At 38.9% G+C, this 23,836-nt stretch overlaps 1 protein-coding gene and 1 long non-coding RNA gene across 3 annotated transcripts in view; one reads left to right on the top strand and one right to left on the bottom strand.

The window, feature by feature from the left end:
* The window catches only part of NBEA (neurobeachin), a 539,268-nt gene that overhangs the window by 509,782 nt on the left and 5,650 nt on the right, over positions 1-23,836 (bottom strand). The gene's annotated exons all lie outside the window — the stretch shown is intronic.
* On the top strand, positions 5,544-6,489 carry LOC106500367 (uncharacterized). 2 transcript variants are annotated; one of them, XR_001295384.1, is made up of 3 exons: positions 5,544-5,609; positions 6,117-6,272; positions 6,371-6,489. It is a non-coding gene; the product is annotated as an uncharacterized lncRNA (long non-coding RNA). The 2 variants fall into 2 exon arrangements; XR_001295385.1 differs by having other exon boundaries at positions 5,560-5,636.

Raw genomic sequence — 23,836 nt, 5'->3', positions numbered from 1 at the left:
GGAGGCAGCAGGCGTAAAGCCCCCAGTGGAAGCAAACATTCTCCTGCATGTGGAGACCAACCGGTTCCAGCAAACAGTGCTGTTGCCCCCCAGTGTTCAGCACCATTTCTTTTAGGAATCACTCCTAATTAACATCTCCCTCAGTCTCCTTAGACATGCTCAATTATAACATCACTGATGCAGAGAGAACAAAATATGAGCTTTAGGCTAGGTATTCAAAACAGAACAGACAAACAATTAGCGACAAGGATTTTAAACATTTTTTGTTGTTGTTAAAAGCAGTTTTTCATAAAACTGCTATAAGAATACACTGCTTATCCTGCTTCTTTTCGGTATCCAGAAGCTACTTTTTAAAGCTTTACTTCGTAAAGCTTTGACAATACTTATTTTACAAATCTATTACTCAGGTTCTCCAAATCCATTACTCAGATTCACACATAACAAATGAAAGTCTTCTAAAAGACACAAAACAGATTATTCCTTACTTTTTTTTTTTTTTAAGTGGTAGGATTTCTGAGGACAATGCCATAAATGAAACTGAGTTTCCAATGTTATAGTCCTGTCTATAAGGAACACTATCACTCATTGCAGTTACTAACTTTGGACCTGAAAAGTTATGGTGAAAAAAATGGACAGGATAAGAGTTCTTTGCCAAAAATGCAATGTAGTTTGCAATAAAAGCTGGGGGGGGGAGGGGGGGTTAATCACAACAACGACTGTGTCTGGGACAGAAAATACACCAAGAATAAAAACATTGATCTTAACTAGGCAGCAGTCCTGTAACCAAAAAAAGCAAATATCCAGGAGATAGATACACCATGGAAAAAGATGCACAATGCCTTAAGAGTCAAAATAATGAACTTGACATTTCAGTAATTTTAGTCTGAATATGATCTAAAATCATATATATTCATAGCTTTTCCATTAGAAACTTAAAGATCTGTTTTATAGCAAGTATAACAAACTGCTCAGCAAAATCTTTACAAATACCACTACAATAATTTCCACAGCCAATACAAAAATAGACTACAACAGAAAAACCTAGATTAAAAATTGTAATATAGCTCTAAGAATCCAATGTCAAGTTCAAAGTTTAAATCCCAGATTTGAATATGCCAGTTCCATTGACTATACCACAAGAAGAGAGATGATATTGATTTTGCAGTAATGGATCTCAAATTAAGTGAAGAAGAATCACTAGGTGATTGGGAAGGTATCCACACTACCAAATTTTAGAGATCTAATTTGGTTCCCAAATAAAGAGTTAATCTTGGAAAGAAAAAAAGAAAAAGAGAGAGAGAGAGACACGAGAGAGAGAGAGAGAGACACGAGAGAGAGAGAGAGAGAGAGAGAGAGACACGAGAGAGAGAGAGAGAGAGAGAGAGAGCACACGAGAGAGAGAGAGAGAGAGAGAGAGAGACACGAGAGAGAGAGAGAGAGAGAGAGACACGAGAGAGAGAGAGAGAGAGAGAGAGACACGAGAGAGAGAGAGAGAGAGAGAGAGAGACACGAGAGAGAGAGAGAGAGAGAGAGACACGAGAGAGAGAGAGACACGAGAGAGAGAGAGACACGAGAGAGAGAGAGAGAGAGAGACACGAGAGAGAGAGACACGAGAGAGAGAGAGAGAGAGAGACACGAGAGAGAGAGACACGAGAGAGAGAGACACGAGAGAGAGAGACACGAGAGAGAGAGACACGAGAGAGAGAGAGAGAGAGAGACACGAGAGAGAGAGAGAGACACGAGAGAGAGAGACACGAGAGAGAGAGAGAGACACGAGAGAGAGAGACACGAGAGAGAGAGAGAGAGAGAGAGAGACACGAGAGAGAGAGAGAGAGAGAGAGAGACACGAGAGAGAGAGAGAGAGAGAGAGAGACACGAGAGAGAGAGAGAGAGAGAGAGAGACACGAGAGAGAGAGAGAGAGAGAGAGAGACACGAGAGAGAGAGAGAGAGAGAGAGAGACACGAGAGAGAGAGAGAGAGAGACACGAGAGAGACGAAGGAAAAAAAAAAAAAGCTTTTTCTAAGGTCAACTGAAAGAAAGATTCTAATTCAAGTGTTTTTTCCACCTCTGGAAGAGTTCTCTATCTCTTTCCTCTGTGTACTAGCTGTAAAGAATACCTACAGTGACAACAGCCTCAAACTTAGTACGCATTAGACATTGTAAGCACCATCGACACTCCAATTTCATTTCTCTACCCGCCGCTCAGCCTTCTCCCCCGCCCCTGCGACACGCTCACGGTTATCAGAGTGTCAGTACAAGACCTGTCAGAGAATCCATGATATAGTGCTGGATATGCTTCCAGCCACACGGCGTGTGTAGTGTCTGTGTGCGGCGCGTGTGCGGCACATGGTGCGTGTGTGGCACGTGGCGTGTAGTGGGTGTGTAGTGGGTGTGCGGTGGGTGTGTGTGTAGAGTGAGTGCAGAGTGAGTGTAGTGTGAGTGTGTACTGTGTAGTGCGTGCGGTGTGTGCGTAGTGTGTAGTGCGGTGTGTGCGTAGTGTGTAGTGTGGGTGTGTGTAGAGTGTGTAGTGTAGTGTGTGCGTGGTGGGTGCGGTGGGTGGGTGCGGTGGGTGTGTAGTGTGTGTAGTGTGGTGCGAGTGTGTGTGGTGCGAGTGTGTGTGGTGCGAGTGTGTGTGGTGCGAGTGTGTAGCATGTAGCGTGTAGCGTAGCGTGTAGCGTAGCGTGTAGCGTAGCGTGTGCAGTGCAGCGTGTGTGTGTAGCGCGGTGTGAGTGCGTAGCGCGGTGTGAGTGCGGTGGGTGTAATGCGGTGTGGGTGTGTGTAGTGCGGTGTGGGTGTGTGGGGGGGTGTGGGGTGTGGTGTGTAGTGTGGGGTGTGGTGTGTAGTGTGGGTGGTGGGTGCGTGCGGTGTGTAGTGTGCGTGCGGTGTGTAGTGTGCGTGCGGTGTGTGCGTGCGGTGTGTGCGTGCGGTGTGAGTAGTGTGTGAAGTGTGTGTGGGTGTCGTGAGTGTAGTGGGTGTCGTGAGTGTAGTGGGTGTGTAGTGTGTGCGTGGTGTGTAGTGTGTGCGCGGTGTGAGGTGTGTGTGCGGTGTGTGGGTGTGTAGAGTGGGTGTGTAGAGTGGGTAGTGTGGGCGTGCAGTGTGTGCGTGGTGTGCGGTGGGTGTGGTGGGTGTGGTGTGTGTGTGGGTAGTGTGTGTGTAGTGTGTGTGGTGTGAGTGTGAGTGTGTGTAGTGTGTGTGGTGTGAGTGTGAGTGTGTGTAGTGTGTGTGTGTAGAGTGGTGTGAGTGAGTGTAGAGTGCAGTGTGTGCGGAGTGTGGGAGTGTGGGGGGGGTGTGGGGGTGCGCGGTGTGCGTGGGGGGGTGCGCGGTGTGCGCGTGGTGTGTGCGTGGGGTGCGCGCGTGTAGTGCGTGGGGTGCGCGTGTGGGGTGTGGGGGGGTGCGCGCGTGGGGTGTGGGGGGGGTGGGTGTGGTGCGCATGGTGGGTGTGGTGTGTGTGCGTGTGGTGCGCGTGGTGCGCGCGTGTGGTGCGCGTGGTGCGCGTGTGGTGGGTGGGTAGTGTGTGGGTAGTGTGTGGGTAGTGTGGTGTGGTGCGTGCAGCGTGCGTGCAGCGTGTAGCGTGTGTAGTGTAGTGTGTGGGGTGCGCGCGTGTGGGGTGCGCGCGTGCGGGGTGCGCGCATGCGGGGTGCGCGCATGCGGGGTGCGCGCATGCGGGGGGGTTGTGTGTGGGTGTGGTGTGGTGTGCGTGTGCGTGCGTGTGGTGTGGGTGGTGTGGTGTGTGGGTGCGTGGGTGGTGTGGGTGGTGTGGTGTGTGGGTGCGTGGGTGGTGTGGTGTGTGGGTGCGTGGGTGGTGTGGTGTGTGGGTGCGTGGGTGGTGTGGGTGTGGTGTGGGTGGTGTGTGGGTGGTGTGGGTGTGGGTGGTGTGGGTGTGGTGTGGGTGTGGGTGGTGTGGGTGTGGTGTGGGTGTGTGGGGTGTGTGGGTGTGGTGTGGGTGTGGGTGGTGTGGGTGTGGTGTGGGTGTGGGTGGTGTGGGTGTGGTGTGGGTGTGTGGGGTGTGTGGGTGTGGTGTGGGTGTGTGGGGTGTGTGGGTGTGGTGTGGGTGTGGTGTGGGTGTGTGGGGTGTGTGGGTGTGGTGTGGGTGTGTGGGGTGTGTGGGTGTGGTGTGGGTGTGGTGTGGGTGTGTGTGGTGTGGGTGGTGTGTGTGGTGTGGGTGGGTGGGGTGTCTGTGTGGGTGGGGTGTCTGTGTGGGGGGGTGTGGGGGGGTGTGGGGGGGGTGTGGGGGGGTGCGCGTGTGGCGCGCACGCGGCATGTGGCATGGGGGGGGTGGGGGGGTGGGGGGGTGTGTGGTGTGTGGGGGGGGTGTGTGGGGGGGTGTGGGGGTGGAGTGGGGGTGGAGTGGGGGGGGTGTGGGGGGGTGGGGGGGTGTGTGGGGGGGGTGTAGTGTGTGCGGTGTGAGTGCGGTGTGTAGTGCGGTGTGTAGTGCGGTGCGTAGTGCGTAGTGGGTGTGTGCGTAGTGGGTGTGGTGTGGGGGTGGGGGGGGCGTGTAGCGTGGGGGGGGCGTGTAGCGTGGGGGGGGCGTAGTGTGCAGTGCGTGTGCGGTGCATAGTGTGAGTGGTGTGCGTCGTGGGTGTGCGTCGTGGGTGTGCGTCGTGGGTGTGGCGCGCGGCGGGTGTGGCGCGCGGCGGGTGTGGCGCGCGGCGGGTGTGGCGCGCGGCGGGTGTGGCGTAGTAAAGAACTTTTTTTTGCCGTTTTGTCACAAGTGCCATCCAAATATTTTTTCATAATGTCTTTGGCCACATTCTTCTCAGTGGAGACCAGTTAGTATATATGTTAACACATTGCTTAGTAGCCAAGTAACACACTGAATTTTGATACCGATTCATAAAAGCAGGTTTTACTACTACAAACAACTAAACCAAATTTGAAAAAAGCTTGCACAACCAGGGGGACTAAATCTGAGAAGAGTTATACAATAATCTGACTATATATATATGCAATTAAACTTAAGGTATTGAAAAATGGCCACAACTTTGTCTACATTCAAAAATGGACAAAAAGACATTTTATAAGATCTAGATGATCTAGCCATTACTTTGTTAGTACAGTGTACTTGGTAAAATCAGAGAGTTAATTAAGGGAGTGGCCACAAGAAATACTTACAGTTTCAAGGAAAACCATTTGCTGGAAAAACCACCTCCTTTGAATTTTCCTATTAGGAACTAAGTTTTGGAAACATGGAAAAAAATGCAGTGGCTATTACACCCTCAGATGGGCTTGAGGTATTTTAACATTTTAAAATGAAAAATATGCACATTGTAAAACATATGTAAATATACTTACCTAGGTCCTCATGCCCTGTATAAGGCAAGAGAGCAGAAACAGTATTTTATTCCACTTTCATAGCTGTATGAACATCATAAATGAATGAATAATGAATAATGAAAGAATAAATGAATCATAGCTGTATGAACATCAGAAATGAAAATTTCTGCTTAAATGAAAACCATCGAGAACTTAGTTACAGAAGCTCAAAATATGGCATTTGATAAACAATTTCTGGGCATTAAATCTACAGGTAGTTAAATCCAGCCAAGAATCAAGGTAGCATCACTACTTGAATCTGTGGATGTCACTGCAGCAACAGTCTCAGCTACCTGTAAGTAGCAGATTCAATCCAAATCAGGTTTGTGTGAATCTTCCAGTTAAATTTCAATACAGTGCTTCACAAATTCTCCAGTACTCCCTTTGCAAAGAAAAAGTGAATGGCCATAAAATTTAGTAGTAGTAAAACAGTTTCATCTCTGCATTGTTATCCCAATCACTTGTGACAGAAAGATAAAACCAGAATGCAGGGTAGAGAGGCCTAATAAGACAGCAGGAGCAAGTAAACAAGACAGACGAGGATTGGCTCCATGCATCACATACTTAAGCAGTGGGGAAAAATACTATGTTTTCAAAACTAGGGGATTTGAAACTAAGGGATTATGACTTCAGTCTGTTCCAGCAAGCTCGCACACAAGAAGTCCAAAAAAACAAACAGTAGTTAAGACTGAAAGGTATAATTCCACAAACCACTTTTCACCGAAGTTAAGAATTGAAACATTAGTTCTAAAATCTTTTTCAATTTACCACTTATATTTTGTTCTGTTTATCTATGGAATAGCTTCTTACATGAAACAGGGAAGCAGACTAGGACTCTTCAGCCTGAAGAAGGTATCAAGGAAAAACACAATAGAGACCTATACAATTACGGGTGATACAAAAACCAACAGCTCTTGAAACAGAAGAGCTAAAAGGTATCACGCTAAAGTGGCAGCAGGTAGGTTTAAAAATAAATACTATGTGACCAATTATGGAATTCCTTCCCACAGGAATATATGCTAAAACTTATGTTTCACATATGTTCAAACCCAACAGACAATTTCACTGGAAGGAAATCCATGGTGGGATATTCAGTACAAAGGTAGCACCTCTGGTTAAGAAGTCTCAGAACCATGATTTGCTGGTGGCTAAAGGAGCATTCTGCAAAGGCATCATTACATGCTCACTCTGTTTTTAAACTCTTCCCTACACAACTGCTTTTGAAAAATATGATACTGGGCTAGATGGATCTTTGGTCTAACCTGGAATAAGCACTATGTTCTAAATGAATAATTTTTAATGAAAGACAATCAAAATTCTTCTTTGAAAAGAGAAATTTACAACCTCAAAATAATAAAACAAGATTTCCAGTGGAAAAGGTATATTGAAAAAATTCTATCAAGGAATTAACAATTGTACGGAGAGACTCAGACTCTTTATTTCTCCAGAGCACACACAAATTCCATTTGGTCAAGACAAGACCAATTTCCTACCATTTATTTTCCTGCAGTGGGCTTTAATGCATGGGTTTAAATGCATACTGAACCAACCAAACAAAAATAGAATTTTACTTTAGACAGATGTTTAATTCAGTCAACTCCTACTGAGGAAAAATGCAGAAGGTCATCCGCATGAAGCCACGTATAAAGGGAAAGGTAGAAAAAAAAATTTCCACTTTTTCCACCACAAATATAGCATCCACTCAAAATTAAATTACTACTGAAAAAATCAAGTAATAATGAAATTAAGTTGGGGGAGGAGAGCGGGGAAGAATCTCCAAACTACTTGCATTATCAGACTTTCTTAAACTTGTTGTTTCTATATTTCCTCTTTTCTCATTTTGGCCACAAACAAGATGTCGTCATCCTGAAGGTTCTGGAAAAAAAAAAAAAAATCACACTGCTTGTAAACAATGGAATGAAGACTGTAATGTATGGTTTGCATGACTCTAAACATGACCTTCAGCTTCTCCCTCTTATAGCATCAGTAAGTCTGATTAAATCACTCCTTTACATTTCCTTAGTTAGTATAAGGATCCTTGTAGGAGATGACAGTGCTAACATCAGAGTAAGTGTTTGCTGGGGAGCACTGTGAAAAGTAGTCAAATGCAAAGCTTGTCATAAATAAATAAATGTTTCAGTATTTTGTAGAGAATTAATTTCATAATGGGAGCCTGCAGATTAAATGAAAGAAATTTCAGAACAAAATTGAATTCAAATGATAATGATTACTTTTAAATAAGAAAAAGTACAGTCAAAACTTTACATCTAACACCACAGTGGTAATCAGGCAAAAAGGTTCTTCGTAGACATCATCTCTGCTTAACCACTACGTGGAAAATGAGGGTAGGTAATTAATGCACTAAATGGAAAAATCTGTAAAAACAGATACAGGAAAACTCAGAATGTGTCTACACGAGCATTGTAGTTCAGATCAGACATGTGCTTTTGAAGCAAATCTTCCAGATTTCTCCATTTTGGATATGAATGCTTTGGTTCACATCAAAGTGATCCTGGAGAACACAAGCTTTTGAATGAATCTAAGGTGAAAGATGCACTCCAGAAATACACACAAAACTCACCTCAGGGTAAAATTAGGTCCTCAAAAATAACACAAAGTGCGTTTCAATTGTTAACAGACATTCAGTCCAAGGGACTGGACTAGAACTATTCTGAAGTAACTTCCCCTTAAAATGTGTATCACGTGGAGACAGGGTCCTTTGCACCACTTGTGTTACTCTGTAGAGCCACTGGTACCAGCACGAATTGCTAAAGTGGATATAGCCACAGTTCACTGTATCTTTTCTTGTTCTGGTAAAGGTCATCTACAAAATGGCAAGAATCGTGTCCCAAGAAAACAATCAAGGGCTTACACGTAGCTAAGCATCAGCAAAGGTGTATAGGATCCTGACATATTCAGCAACCTCCCACTAACACCCTCCCATCCCTGGGTTACCAGCAGCTCAACTTCACTAGCCAAAAGACTAACTGGACTCTAAGTCAACTCTGGTCTTCTCAGTAAAACATCTTGGATCTTGTCATGCGAGAGTTTTCTTAGAAGGAAAGACAAAATGACCAACTTTTGGCACCCATAAGCTAACTGTAGTCACATATACAAAATGATGGCTTTTTGTAATTTACCCTTTTCGTCAATCTGTTAGTCACAATCACATTGGATGATTCCAAGAGGTCTCCTGTAGAATCACAAGCTACTGGAGCTAATTCTCAGAATTCATACAAAAAGTTATTGCAAAACTGCTCTGCCAAAAAAAAGCATCATTCCTGGGTATTCTGTAATTACACACTGCTTCGTAGACAAGTGAAGGAAGCTCCAGGTGCATTCTTTGGTCATCTAGTAAGGAGAACTCTCCAACATGATCATTAATATTATAGCTTGAACTGAATCTACTTACACAGTTTTGTAAAAAGTCTTGACACAACAGAATACAACTTTGATAGCTTCTGGACAAAGATGGCTGCACCTTTAAAACAGAATTTAAACACCTTGGTTTGTGGGGGGTAAGAAAATAATTTCCCTGGTATCCAGGATATTGAGAAATGCCTTTTTCCTGGGTATCTCAGGGTAAATCCAGATCTTCAAAGGGATATAAAGGACGGGCTATGCCTCCTGTTTATAGTCTAAGCATCTGAAATGCCTGTAACCATTTGCCAGAAACTGTTCTTCACTTCCAGAAAGGAAACTTCTGACAGACAGGTAATCTAATGTTTATAGACTACTCACAAAGACTGATCCATTTCATGACACAAACTCATATTTCCTTTTGTTGAAATAAAGTAACACAGTCCTCTTGTCATTCACCTGCACATCATAATGCTGAACACAAGACAAATGCCTGGCACATGCTCCTTAAGAAAGTTACAATACATTGGTGTGCAACTTCTTTTCCTGCTGTCAAAAGGCCCATGTCTCTCAGACTACATGAATGAGCTCTTCAAATCAGCAGATAAATCACAGCCAGCTTAGATGGAAGAGGATGGAAGAGCTTAGTCATCCAGATGCTTTGATGGTCCTGTCACCACCTCATACAGAAAGTAACCTCCAGAGAACTGCAGATCAAATGGAAGCATTCTGATCTTGAGAAGATATGATTGAAGTGTATAAGTGTGTAAGACTCTGGGCACAGAGGGACCAGAAATGATACCTGCCATGAGGAGTCATGTGTATTTAGGCTGCCATGCTTCTCACTGACCCAAGCTGACCTCAGAATAGTTAGCTAAGATTAGCTGCAAGATTAGTCTGTTCACAGCTCAGAACCACTTCCAAGCAATGAAGGTCCTGATGAAAACAAAGAAGGTCGATGGTAGCAGATAGTCAGTGCATTGGTTATAGCTGAGATTTCTGGAGCTTCAGGCTGATACTTAATAAGTCTAGTGATACCTGAAGGGAATGGAAGATTGGCTTCAGAGTCCCTTTCAGCAAACAGAATTTCCATTAAGAATATAATGAAGCCTCAACATCCCTTCAGACGAATATGAAAAAATCTTTGGAGTATGGTGGGAGGTATCCCATCTTAAGAGACTTGAAAGAAGTTTGGCTTTAGGTGGTTTTTAAAAGTAAATTTAAAAAAGTGTTTTAGAAATTATACTAACATTGTAATCTGGGAGAAAGGAATGTTTCAAGTTGGTATGGAAAGAGAGACTCTAGCAGAAAAAATAATTTTTAGCTTCCAGTTTCATACGTCTCAAATCCAGTCTATCTTACTGTTTAAGAGGATTTCTTGATATCTCCCTAGAAAGGACTGAAGTTTGGAGCATGCCTTTTATAGTGATAGGGTAATTTAAATTTGGAATGGCATCACTTAGTTATAAGTATTTATTTGTCAGTTAAACTTTTGGATCAGGTTTTGGCAAATGGTTTTGGCAGATGGTTGAGCTTCTAAATAGCATTCCCTTTTCTGTCTGAAGTCTGACATGCAGTTATAAATTTTTACTTTTAAAAACAACATTATGTTTGCCCAATCTAACATGCATCTAAACACAAGTTATTATAGTTTCATCAGCAGTGAACTACTGAATGTACTGTTGCTGTCAAGTTGAAAAACTCTGATGTAAAAACCTCACAGCAATGCAGGAATTACTTATTGATATATGATATAGTCAATATCAAATTAAATCAGCTACTCAAATACCACTTTTAAATTACAATAAAAGAAAAAGGGCACTTCTTTCCCTCCTCCCCCAACCACAAATTGAGGACCTATGTAGAAATCTAATGAGCTTATGACCATGGCAACGCTGGGTTCAGGCTTCCTATGGCAAGAATGTACCATGCAATTTTGGAACACAGCTTTCTAAATCCTGGAACTGGGAAATTACTGAATGTTAAAATTGCTTTTTTCTCATCTTTCCTTTCCATAAAATGTTTACAAAAGTTAAAACACTGGCCTTCATTACTGCCTATTAGCACTTGTATTCTATAGCTTAACTTGATAATGCATGTAAGGTTTGCACAAGATATTTAGAACCATATTGAATGTCTAAGACCAATTTGAAACTCAGTTTAAAATCTGAGTGTGCAAGATACATTTTAACATTAGGACTAATTAACTATTAGATTTGCTTCCTTGACTAAGGAAATACTTGAAAGAGTTCAAGTGATGTCTCTCATACTGGTGACCAAGAGGTTTGGAAGAGATTTTTCATAATTATATAAATCCCACTTTTCAAAATGACTCTCCTTCCTGTATCTATCCTCCTCAATAGAACTGAACGGCTGAAGAGCTCGAGTTACCTTGGAAAAAGGTGCTTGGATCATATCCTCCACCATACAAAGATAAATAATGACTGGAGGAAACAGTTAACAGAAGATGATCTAAGATATCAGATTTCATGAACATGGGGGGGGGGGGGAAGCCAAAAACCATATTGAAAAGACAACTAGAACTTCTAGACAGTTTATACACATTTCCATTTCCTTTAAAAATAAAAAAGATGTATTTCTGTTATACATTTATTACAGCAACATAGTAATTTACTTGTTTTGTATAAATTTGGAAGTAAAAATATTTTCCCTTTGCTATATTAGATGATACTTACAAACATAGTTAAAAACCTAAGTTGAAAATGTGCCTTTAAGCTAAATGTAAACCAGAGCAGCCAAACTTCACAGCTACAAAGATTGCTTCATTAGAACTTTTTTTTGTACAGTATCTCTCATACTTTTAAAAATCCTGATTTGTCCTTCAACAGCATGTAGGCATTTAGTTGAGGGCATTTTTTGATATTCAGAAGTCATAAAAATCTATAAGGAGTGGTAGAAATATAATCTACCATGACAGGACACGAATTAATGTTTTGCTTTTATTGATACTGTCTAAAATCCAGCATTCACAAGTGAAAATGATCTTAGTAATCTAATTCTAGACTTTCATAGATCTATCACAAATCAATCTGAAAAGAAAACTTTCACAGACCATACCAAAGCTGAGCCTAGCTGAAGTTTTTTAGCATTCCATTTTGCAAATAACCAGCTTTAATTTTCAGCTTAAAGAAAATGATTTAAACCAATTGGTATTCTAAGAAGTTTAAAAAGAATGACTTCCAATCAAAAGAGATGGTTTCACTTTGGAATTTTTAGTCTGTCATTTTTCGCAAAAGTTGTAGGGTTTGTTTTTTGTTTTTTTAAAGAAATCCTGCAAAAAACATTCAATTCCAAAAATGATTTCCTATATTCCTTTATGAAAAGCAGTTTAGTGAAACTAATGCAAGCTCAAAGACTTTCATGGAAAGACATATTTCACTGAAATACTTCAGTCAGAATACTTTACACTTCATATATTGTAAGATTATTTCAAAAGTATGTTTTTATTTTCAGGAAAGCAGAGCTAGAAATATATGCACATTTTTCTTTTGAAAATCATAAGAAAGCAATTAGTCCAAAAGCCTGTAAGAGTAGGCACAGCTTTGTGATGTTCATGAAAAGTTAATCCAGGAAAATGTAGACTGTTTATTCAGGATAAAAGACTATGGTAGTCCTGTATTTATTCAATAAATAAGAACATACATTTTGACTTAAGAATTTTGAAAATGAAAATAACTTCAGTTACAGATAAACTCTGAACTAACAGAGAACAGCATGGTGAAGCAGCTGAAGGAAGAATATTTATAAATCTGATTAAATGTGCCTTCAAAAACAAACAAATAATAAGTCATACAGAAAGCTTATATCAGATACCCGGCTTCTGCTTCCTTTGCTAAAAATACATACCCAGTACTTCACAGATAGAGTCATTGAAACACATCTTCAATACTTGCTCTCCATAACAATCCAATTTTTACTTAATTTGAAAGTAAAGCCATAACCCACTGTTTAACATCACATATGACAAGGATTACAGTCAACTTTACTACTGCAGATCAAAAGGAGACTTTAAAACTGCAAGCCTATTTAATTAATAAAGATGGCAAAGTATTAAAAAAGTGAATCTCTAAGTACATCAATTCAAATTTTCATTCTGAAAGAAGTGAAGGCCAACTGATTGAACAATGACAAAGATATCATTAGTTGGCTAATAAATATCTAAAACAACTATTAATGTCAAGCAGAACACTATAATATGGTGCCTCCCTAAACAGCTATGCCCCTCTTTTGTTGAGTCATTTGTGCTTACTTAAAACAGACATGTATTTTTTTATTACTTTTTCCTGAAATCAGGTCTGGGGAACCCCTGCATCTCAAAGAAGTGAACTTTATTCACCTGCAAGTAATACCTCACCAAAAAAAATATTCAACTACTGAGCCACAAGGCCAATGCCTATTGAGAGTGAGGACTTTATAGGTTCTATAAAGCTACATTTTCTAAATGAACGACTTTAGTGTTTTTGAAAGAAAATAACACCAATCTTTGCAAGTATTTCTAAACCAACAAAATGCATAGTATTTGGAGGATATCGAATTTTTAACTCTGCACGTGTTCCGTCATACCCTCCTCCAAAGCCTACATACAAATGCAGGCTTTCTCAGTTTTGACTACTGCTAATATGAACCCTTTCATGCTAAATCATTCTATGAGTCATGATTTACCACTCTGTAACAGATCCAAGACTTCTTTTTCTGTTTTAACCAACTTTTACAGTTCATCCTTAAGGCTTCAGAATCCTACAATTCAAAGCTGGATAACAATATCTACATTAAGATTTTTTTTCATACTACAGAAGTGCTTCCAAAATGCTTATATTTACATTTATAATTCACTAATGCTCATCAGGCATCCCATTTTATTTCTTTCACTTTTGCAATGAATTTTTAAAACATGAAAAGATGATCCAACCAATGCGAGTGCAGTTCAGTGGTAGTTTGCAATTAAATCAGCTAGACATCTGTGAAAGTCTCAACTAGCATGCAAGGAAGAAAGGAAGGGTTTTGTAGTTAAGAAAAAAAAAAACACTAAACAATGTTAACTTCACCTACACAAAGAAAAAAAGTCTTATGCAAGCATTCATGGTATAACTAACCAAATACAGATAAGACAATCAAATGTTTCTGGGTAGAATGCATACACATTGGTCTCTAGCAGTCAACTAAAACAGAAAATACTACATAATAGTGACAAGAAGCCAAAGTTCAAACAAGGCTCTGATCCTTTCTTCTAAAAACAAATTACAAAAAGCCTTCCAGTTAAATAGAAGTCACACAATAGCCATGCCATAACACTGTGATGCCTAACTAAAAGCTAGGTAGGTGCATTTTGAATTAAAGTTTACAGAACCAATGTAAACTTAAGAAGTTTCTATTTGTTTGTACTTCTATTTTTAACTTACTATTCAACCCTCATAACAAATAAATTACAGTTTTCTCCTATACAAGTGAATTTCAAATAATAGTAGCTGTCTGATAGACTAGAAAAAGAAAACATTTCATTACCTCCTTAATGCACACTTAATTACAATATTCCCCAGCAGGCTAAAACATTCAATTGCTATGAAATCTTTCAAGAGAGGAAGAGTTGGTTTTCTTTCTGTTCAGCCCATGACTCAAAAAGCACAATGTAGATATGAGACACAAATCCTACAAGATGCAAGTTTTGAGCCCACAGTATTAAAGTTAAATACTTCCATCCACACTGCAGTGAAGAGGAATGGGGGATTAATGACAAAATAAGTTTAACACAAGCCATTTACTGGTGACACTGTCCCCCAAAAGGTCTCTAAATAGCTTCACATGTATAGAGAGAGATACCAAGAAAAACCCCCACAGAATCTGCAGGCAGGAGTCTACGAGAGAACAAGCAGATTCCAGCAGAGCGAAATGAGCCTTTCCGGGGGAAGCAGCAAAGTCACCGCAGAGCTACACCCCACCGCCAGTGCTTGACACAAGTCACCATCCATTGGGGTACCAGAAATGGCCATGCATCTAGGAAAGTCAGTATGGATAACCACATGGTGTTCATCACTTGGAAGGATCAATCACATTTTATCTAATTACAGCTCACCACTGCAAATGCCAACCCAATTAAGAAAATCCACAGATTGCAAAAGTTGCAAAACAGCTAAGTCAGCTGTTTTTTGAAAGAAGCCACAGAAATGAGTAGTATTGGACATTGACCAATCTCTGCATAAAACTATAATTCCACTTACAACTATAAAGGAAAATATTTAACTCACAGATTTTCAGGACCTCCTTAATAATTATATTTTGAAATGTTTCCATCGTTTAAACACAACCAACATCTCCAAGGCCAGAACTACGTAAGTTCTCAGCTCCCAGAAACCCAAGCCCCTCAAAGCCCAAGTTACTAGGTACTGAATTATCCCAGACACTGTCTGCACAAAGTATCATAAAATAGTTGTTTTCTATGACATTTTACGCCCCAAAGATCAGCCAGATAAATTGTAAAAACATATATATATATATATATATATTTTTTTGATGTTTACAGTAGTAAAAGACTTAGGTCAACTTTTGTTTTCACTTACAGTACAAACCTATTGACCTAGAATGGCTACTCTTAACTTGCAGTAGTATGAGAAGAGTAAAACATCTGCAATTAAAAATATTACAATGGAAACTTAACACAGATCAAGAGGCTGGAAATAACTTACGCTATACCAGTACCAAAATGTATTAACAATTACTACAAAAAGCTGCTTTCCTCAATAACTCTCTTGGCTGTAAGCACTAATTTATATACTTTCAGTTTATTTTCAGTAGTGTTTTAAAAATCCCATCTTGCTACGCTAAGTATAGACTATTTAGGTAGATTTCTATTTTCTAAATAAACAGAAATGACAATGAGTTTTTCTTCAATCTGAACCTGTTTTTAAACCACAAACAATTCCTTCCTGCCTCCCCAAAAAACTTGAGTATTCCTTAAAAGAAATTAAAATCAAAATTAACCAATTAAAATTAAATTGGTTGCACTGCAGCTTGTATCATGTCTTGCTTGTGCTTTGAAGTATGTGGTCACCAATTTATACACTAGAAAATGTACACACAAGAAAGAAATCTTTTAGAGGCAAGGCTTTTCAAAACCTGATATAGCAAAACCACAAATAGCCAGTTCAGATATACTGCTAAAAAACAAACAAACAAAACCCCACCAGTTTAGTCCAGGTTGAGATTAGCTTAACCAATCTGCTTGCTAAGAACAAGCTAAAAATCTACTGAAACTCCACAAGGAGCACCTGAGAGAGATATATTTTAGAAAATTTAAATAAGGTGCTCCTGAAATTCCTCTGGCCTCCCAAAAATGATTTAGATCACATCAACACTTCAAACTTTTTATGACTTTTTCTGCACATCTGGATAATATCAGTTTTGGGTACAAGTCACATTTAGGATTGTTCTTAGTCAAAATAAAGTATTTTATATGTGCTGCTTTTTTTTGAGGGGGAAGTAAATTTTGGATAAAACAGAGATTGACAGACCTAAAATAAGCTGAGAAGCTAATTATGTCCTAATTAGTACAGGAGTAGAACTCAATTACAAGCGTTTGCAGCCTGGGCTGGGACCACAAACCAAAGCTGCGACAATGACCCCAAATTTGGCCTATTTTCTGGCACCTCTGTCTGTCTTAAAAATCAGAAGAAACATACACTCTGAAACTTCTTAACTGCTGTAAGTTTAGTTTTGGAAGGAAAATTTCTTAAAATGTCATAAAAAATAAAATAAAATAAATCAACATTTAAAGTATTCCAAAGCCCATATGCAGGCTCAGCCTCTGGTTTTAACAGATGGTGGTAATTCCCTCAAACACCTCAAAAGCGAACCAAATGCCATATAATCAGCCATTTCAAGGTCTCTGCAAATCCAGGCAGGCAGATATAGTTGCATCATTTAAAAGATAACATGTTCACACTCAGGGTTTTCCACTCTTAATTTTAGCTAGTGCATTTTAATATAAAGTTTGCTTTCAGTGGTATCATTTCTTAACAGCTAAATTTAGCCTAAATAACTTTATTAACTTACACTTTTTGTGCTGATATTTTTAAGAAAACATTCAACATGGGAAGTATCATCTTTGACAGTCTAACAGGTATCAGCTTACATGGTTCAGCCCCATTCAGTTGATACTTCCCTTCCCTTCCCCACCTTTCCTTTCGGTTGCTGCTTACAGTTAGACCAAAGGCTCTTAATACATAAGTGTTTTGCACTAGTTTGAGCTCTTCTATTTCTGAGAAAGTGATACCTTGCTTACTAAACTACATTTTCAAGTGAGAAAAAGGATTATGGACTTCAAAAAAAGTTTTTTTTTTTTTAACTGAACCAGGACATCCAACAAAGCAAATACATCCAAATTTTGTAAATATTTACAAATATTTACATTATAGTAAAAACTATACTATAATGAATTTCTCCTTGTTACATGAACCTTTTACACTAGTAATAAGGGAAGACATCACAATTGCGAAGACTGGGAATAACTTGCACATTTGTTTCATGAAATACCTATAACTGTAGACTGAAAGCCATACTTGCTGAAGAACAGTCTGTTTAAAAGACAGTATCAACTCCTATTCAGTGAGCACTACCTTTAAAGTGACAAATATTGTATCTGTGTCAACTGTCAAAGACTGTGCAAAGACTCCCTCTCAGTGACTATGCCTACACATTGATCCAGTCATAATGTGTTTATTCTTGTACATTATAAGTTACTTAGAACAAAAGAATTTTCTTTGTATAAGATGACCTATTAAAATTGTATTACATCATTTTATTACAAAATCCTCTTTGCTTAATATATTAGTTTCTAATTCACATATATTTATATGCAATATAAGCCACTGATATCAAACATTTCATCTGTAATGATTAGACATAAGAGTCATGAATCTATTCTTCTCAACAAAATGGATGCAAAACTTAATACTAACTTCCAGTATAGAGCCAGAACTGTTTTTTTTTTTTCTCCACACGGATATCAAGCATCGTAACTTTGAAAACTGTGCTAACAGCTCTTCTAGTTTAATTCCAATTCATGCCAATCAGCTGAGGAAAGTAATGTTTATACTGTATATTAAGAGCCACAAAGTTTCATTAATTCCATATTAAGCAATTAATTAATATTAACATCATATATTTTCAGCAGAATATTGAATGTAGCTACCTTTTAAATTTCTGTAATCCAAGAAATAAAGCTCACTTACAACCATAACTGTGATTTCCAGAAATGACAGACACTATCAGGTTTATGTGTTTCATCCAAGGCTATCTAAAAATGAGCAGGCACAACAGATGAAAAATAAACATTTGCTGCTGCGGTTCATAGAGGTCTGTTTTCTTTCCTGGCTGCATGTGGTGCAAATTGTCCTTTGTTGGGTTAGGCATAGCAATATTGACTGGATTATTTGTGAGTAGATATTGCAGCTCATATTGTGAGACGAGGAAAAGGGCTGCTATAATTAAAAGGCTTCCCAGACGCCACCTCCCACTTTTTGGAAGATGGAGCTCTATTAGTTGCACAAAAATAAAGACCTAAATGTGCAAATGATTAAAGGACTGGAACATCTGACATATGAGGAGAAGCTGAGGAGAACTGGGATTGTTTAGTCTCAAGAAGAGAAGGCTTGAGGGGATCTTATCAACGTGTACAGATACTTGATGGCAACTGCAGGCAACAGAGCCAGTCCCTTCTCAGTGCCCAGTGACAGGACAAGAGGCAATGGGCACAGGAAATTCCACTTACAGATAAGTAAAATCTTATTTACTATGAGGGTGGTCAAACACTAAAACAGGTTGTCCAAACAGATTGAGAAATCTCCATCCTCAGAGATATTCAAAACCCAGCTGGACCAGGCACTGAGCAATCTGCTCTAGTTGCCCCTGCTTTGCACAGGTGGGTTGGTCTAGAGACTGCCAGAGATCCCGTCCAGCCTCAACTATTCTACATTTCTATGAAATGTATGTGATTCTGCTAGCTTACAGAAGTGCTCTGAAAATGATGTTGCAGGAGGAGTTTGTAGTGTAAGTGCCAAAAAGAGGGATGGAGACCCAAGTGAGGAAAGGGATTACCATGGTTTTGTTGAAGGGGGGGGGGAAAAAAAAAAAAAAAGGTTGCATGAGCCTAGGAGAGTATGTTTAAGTTTATTTTCAGAGGGACTTAATTCAATGTTGCCCTAAATAGTACATGCAGTTCTAGCAGTTTCTCCTCTTCTGTCCATGTTTGCATTCACATAATGTTTTCTGAGGTATCAAAGGAGAGAGTGCAAGCTCCATGGGGTGCAGGGTAGACAAGGAAGCCTTTCAAAACACCTGAAAGCTACTTAAAACAAACACATTAAAAAAAAAAAAAACACAGAAAACTTCTGGAGGAAAGTTTTCTGGAACTGTACATACCATAGCTGAAGACACAGAAGAAAAGGCAAATAAGAAACTTCTGGTACTTCAGAGACTAATACATGGGGCAGGGGTCTACAAATCTCCGTAGGGCCAAAGAACTAATGAGGAATGAAGTGGCTTCCATCTCCAGAACATCTTGCTGGAAGACTTTATTGAGTCGCAAGTAGTCTTACACAAATGTTTCCATAAATTCTGGCTATTCAGCATGTGAATATTAACAGCCAAGTAGCAAACGATCACAGATATGAATCACCACACCTTACCATTTACCAAAGCTATGGGTTTCACTGGAGTAATAGAAGGGAAAGAAGGAGTGCCAATATTAACTTGTTGACAGTACTATGTCATATTATGTAACTTTTAAGAAAAGTTACAATAAAAGAACTTCCAAGCATGACTGTGTCAGTTATATTTTAAGGTCGAAAACTATTTCTGACTATCAACATATATATTTGATGCTGTAACATAATTATGGGCCCAGCTCACAAACTAAATAATTATACCACTTTGTTTTAATTTGAAAAACTGCTATAAAAAGGGCTGTACAAAACATTCACAGGTGTATTTCTGAGCATCCACATGTTCATCTGACTGGTATATCATTTCAGTTTTACATTTATTGGGGTCAGGAAGCCTCCACACACACTTCCAGCTAAGTATCACTGAAGAAGAGTGTATTTAAAAACAAAACTGAAAAGTAAAACTAAAATTGTATTGATTACTGTATGACTTAGTAGACCCGGCTAACTGTGCAAATGAGTGATTTTATAGTTCTGTACTTTACAGATTAAGTCTGAGAAGTCTTCCTGGAGTAGTTTTTTCATTTTTTAAACAATGATTTCTACACAGTTCAACATCCCTGCCTTTGAATTTTTCAGACCTTTTTTCAGTGTAAAGATTCATCAAATTAAAAATGAATGTAAATGTAGTTTTGTATATGGAGTTGAGGACACTGGAAAGTCACCAGGCCCTTTTTTCAAAGGAAACAGCAGAAGATATCAGCTATGAAAGTATAAAAACTCCACTTAGTAAGGTTGTTCTTTATCTCTCTGCATCTTCCATAACTGAACATACCCACAACACAGTATTCAGAGGCCCCATGATAAGTTTACTCATTAAGATACACATTATGCTTTGAAGAGGGACAGAGCTGCTCTTCTTCCTACAAAATTGGCTTTTTCTTCTGATTTCAGGCAGCAGGTTTTGCCCCACTCCCTCGGCATTCCAGCTCCCTGCAAAGCAACAGCCTCGGCTCACCCCCCTTTGCAAGGGTGCAAAGTCCCTCAGTCCATTCTCCAGACAACTGAGAAGTTCATTCTCCCCACATACCACCCACAGACACACTAGTTAAAGCTATGGTTTCAAGATCTTTTTGGGTTTACTGCTTTAATCTCTCCCAGTCTTCAGGTACTTTTGCTCACAGTACAGAGATGCTGGTTAGCTGCACAATAAGAGCTGACAGAGTTCCTTAGCCACATTTTGATACGCGTCCTATAGAAGGAGGCAGACAGCTTTCCCATTCTGCCAGCTACAAAACCACAAATTCAGCTTTAAACAGGAACACTCTCCTGTTATCTGTTTTTTAAAAATGCAACACAACACAAAGTGACATAGAAAGATTTTTAGCTCAGTCAGATGTAGAAATATTTATTGACATAGTGAGCCACGAAGAGTTGCTGAAGGGTGAAGGCAAACTGTGACTGGTCAGTGATGAGCAATCTAAGAGGGGGCTACTTCTTCAAGACTTTGGTTTCAGCCAGTTCATTCCTAGATTGGAGGCAGTTAGCATGACTCTCTTCCAGGATTATGAAGAAGTTGTCTACATGTTTTTAATGAACAATTTCAGGCAGAATGCTGTATTCAAAAACCTAAGTGACGACAAGGCAGATTCACTCACTCACTCCTTCAGCTTTGAACCCCAACTTTGACCTGCATTCATGGTTACTATTCTATAGTTGATAAAAGCATATCTTATGTTTTCCATATTTCTGTATTGTGAAAGAGTCTTCATTTCAATAGGTTTGTACAGGTTACTTTGTGAATCAATGGACATGTTGCTTCAAAATTCATATCTGTATTTACAGATATTCCAAATATTTTCTCTTTACAAAACAAGTGAGAAAAAATGAAAAAGTTGTTTAAGTGACTTAAATAGTCAACTTAGAGTTAACAATCAGAAGTCAATAAAAGATGAAAAAAATTTATGTTATTGACTATTTGTCCCGGAATATTGAAAATTTAAAAGGCCAGAAAAGTGAGATCATGTAAAACTGATTACAATGCCATACTGCTGGTACTACAGTTTAGAAAGCTCTAATCAGGAGTTTGATTATTTCCATCCTTCTTTCTACGCTGGCCCATTACTACATAAGCCATGAAGTACCAAAAAGCATGATTAAACTCACTCAAAAGAATAACAATTTCACTTATAAGTGAATAGCTTGCCCTATCTCATTCTTCAGTTAATTTAAAAAAACTAATACCTAGTCTACATAGTTAAGAAACCCTTCCAACTGTAAACAAAAAAAGGGTAGCCAAAGAAGCATCATTTTCCAAATACAGATTTCTAAGTTATAGAATAGCATAAGCAGTAGTCATATTTACACAAGGTTTCAGTGAAGCTTTAAGTTGAAACAACCCAATTTTATATTAATGCAGGATATCCACATTATTGAATTGCATTAATATAAATGAATTGGCATCACTAATACAAATCTCTATAACACAGAAACTACTTAGACTTATCATTTTCTGAAGACTATTACTTTCCATGTACTTTAAAGGTGCTTTAAAGCATATAAATTGCTGGAAAGCAAAAAAGCAGAGACAATCATCAGATTGATCAGGAGTTGTGGTGTTTCTCTATCACAGATAACAAATAATCTTGCTTTTAGAGATGAATGCAGTTAACTGCCTTCCTAATTTTGAAGTTATGAAACTACAGTTCAAATAGTTAAAATCCATCTTAGTTCTATAGTTGAAACTGGTATTTCTATAATCAAGGAAGTGATATGTAATTCAGTGCAAAGAATCTAGGGGTTTTTTTATTGTTAATTATCATTATGCTCAGTGTTATGTATTGAATGCTGTATCATTCATAGTACACGCAAGCCAAAGCTTTATAAGCGAGAAGTGGTAGATACACTGTCAAACTCAAAAATAGTATTTCAAAAGATCTGCTGCCTGTGATTATAAAAGTGAGTTGTAAATTTGGCTCAGACATAAAGAAAGCTTAAAGGTTTTATGCAAGAATTAATAAAACACCAGGATGGGGTACTTCCAAAAATATGAATGGTAATTAAGGATCAAATTCTGTCATAAAATTAATGGAACATCATTGACATAAATGAGCACTACTATACTGACTCTTTGGTAATCGGACACATATATCAACTTACAAGGTTGCTGCAATGATATTGTTCTATGTGCAAAATGCTGTATTAACTGGAAAGCAACAAAAGTTAAATTGTTATGATGGCCTTACTGGGATAGACTAAGATATAGAAACAAAAAAGTGCAGTACCAAGTAATAAACAAATAAGATTAAGAAGTTGATTTAAAATTGCGCAGATAGCTTATACAGTTAACAAAGCTGTGAAAAGCTACAATAGCCATCAATATGTAATAGTCTCAGTTTTGCTACCAATCCAATTGCAGATTTTATTTCATTTCACTTTCACTATATTCAGTATGGTGTCTTGCAAAAGGGAATGGGGGAACAGACCCTTCAGTAGAAATTCAGAGATAATTACACAGTTTTGTTTTGTTTTGAAAGCATGTAGTTAAGCACAGTGATTCATATATTTAATGAGTGGAGGCACTGAAACACATTAACATGAAAGAAAAACTGCATCATAACCTCCTAGACATCAACCTCATGAATGGACTGAGCCACACTCCTTGACTTCAACACCCTTTAGTACTGATCTGAAACTCAAGGAGGCAGAAGTGAGGAGAAAATATGGAGGGGAGAGGAAAGAGTAACTGTGTGCTCAGTTATACACTAAATATTTAGTCTTGCAAAATACATGGTTTAAAGGTGGAATAAGCTCATCATTTTGTAAAAATGGCATCTTGCCAGCAAAAGTTGCTAACCCTTTGCTTGATCCGAAGGGAGAAAACATAGGCAGGGTCTCCGGTGGGGGTGGGAGAAAAGAGTTGAGGTGTTTTACAGATACTACCTCAGAACTTTATTATTTTGGTGTGACACAAAAAAAAAGAAAAAAAAGCCTTGGGTATTCATCTCCCATACAATCCATGAACTGGAATCCTGTTAAGGAAGACTTAAGATGTATACTTAAGAAGAAAATAGATGTTCAGAGTTAAGTGGTAAAAATTACTCAGTGGTATGTGCATCATGACAAATTTAGAAAAGTTATCGCCTATAGAAATATATCAATCCATCATACCAGAACTACCACAGATTCCAAGCCACCTGCTGAGATATCTCTAGTGCTTTATGACTGATACAAGGATTGAGAAAAAACCTCCCACCCTTAAACACCTACTGTCAAAGATTAGATTTAAAAAAGCTAAAAGCAATCAGAAATATTAGAAAAAAATTAAGTGAATATTATAATTCTATTGCTGTTGTATTTCAGTCATTCAAAGATTCTCCTGAAATCTGAACAAAGTTTTCCACAGAAGTATTAGATAATGAGAACTGCTACAGTATTCTTAAGTCGCTGCTCATGGAATGCTATTGCAACCTCTAACAATGGATAG

This window comes from Apteryx mantelli, chromosome 1 (genome assembly GCF_036417845.1).
Source record: "Apteryx mantelli isolate bAptMan1 chromosome 1, bAptMan1.hap1, whole genome shotgun sequence".
NCBI classification, from domain to species: Eukaryota; Metazoa; Chordata; class Aves; order Apterygiformes; family Apterygidae; genus Apteryx; species Apteryx mantelli.
The sequence above is the reverse complement of the archived record's forward strand: the minus strand, read 5'-3'. Positions and strand labels throughout refer to the sequence as shown.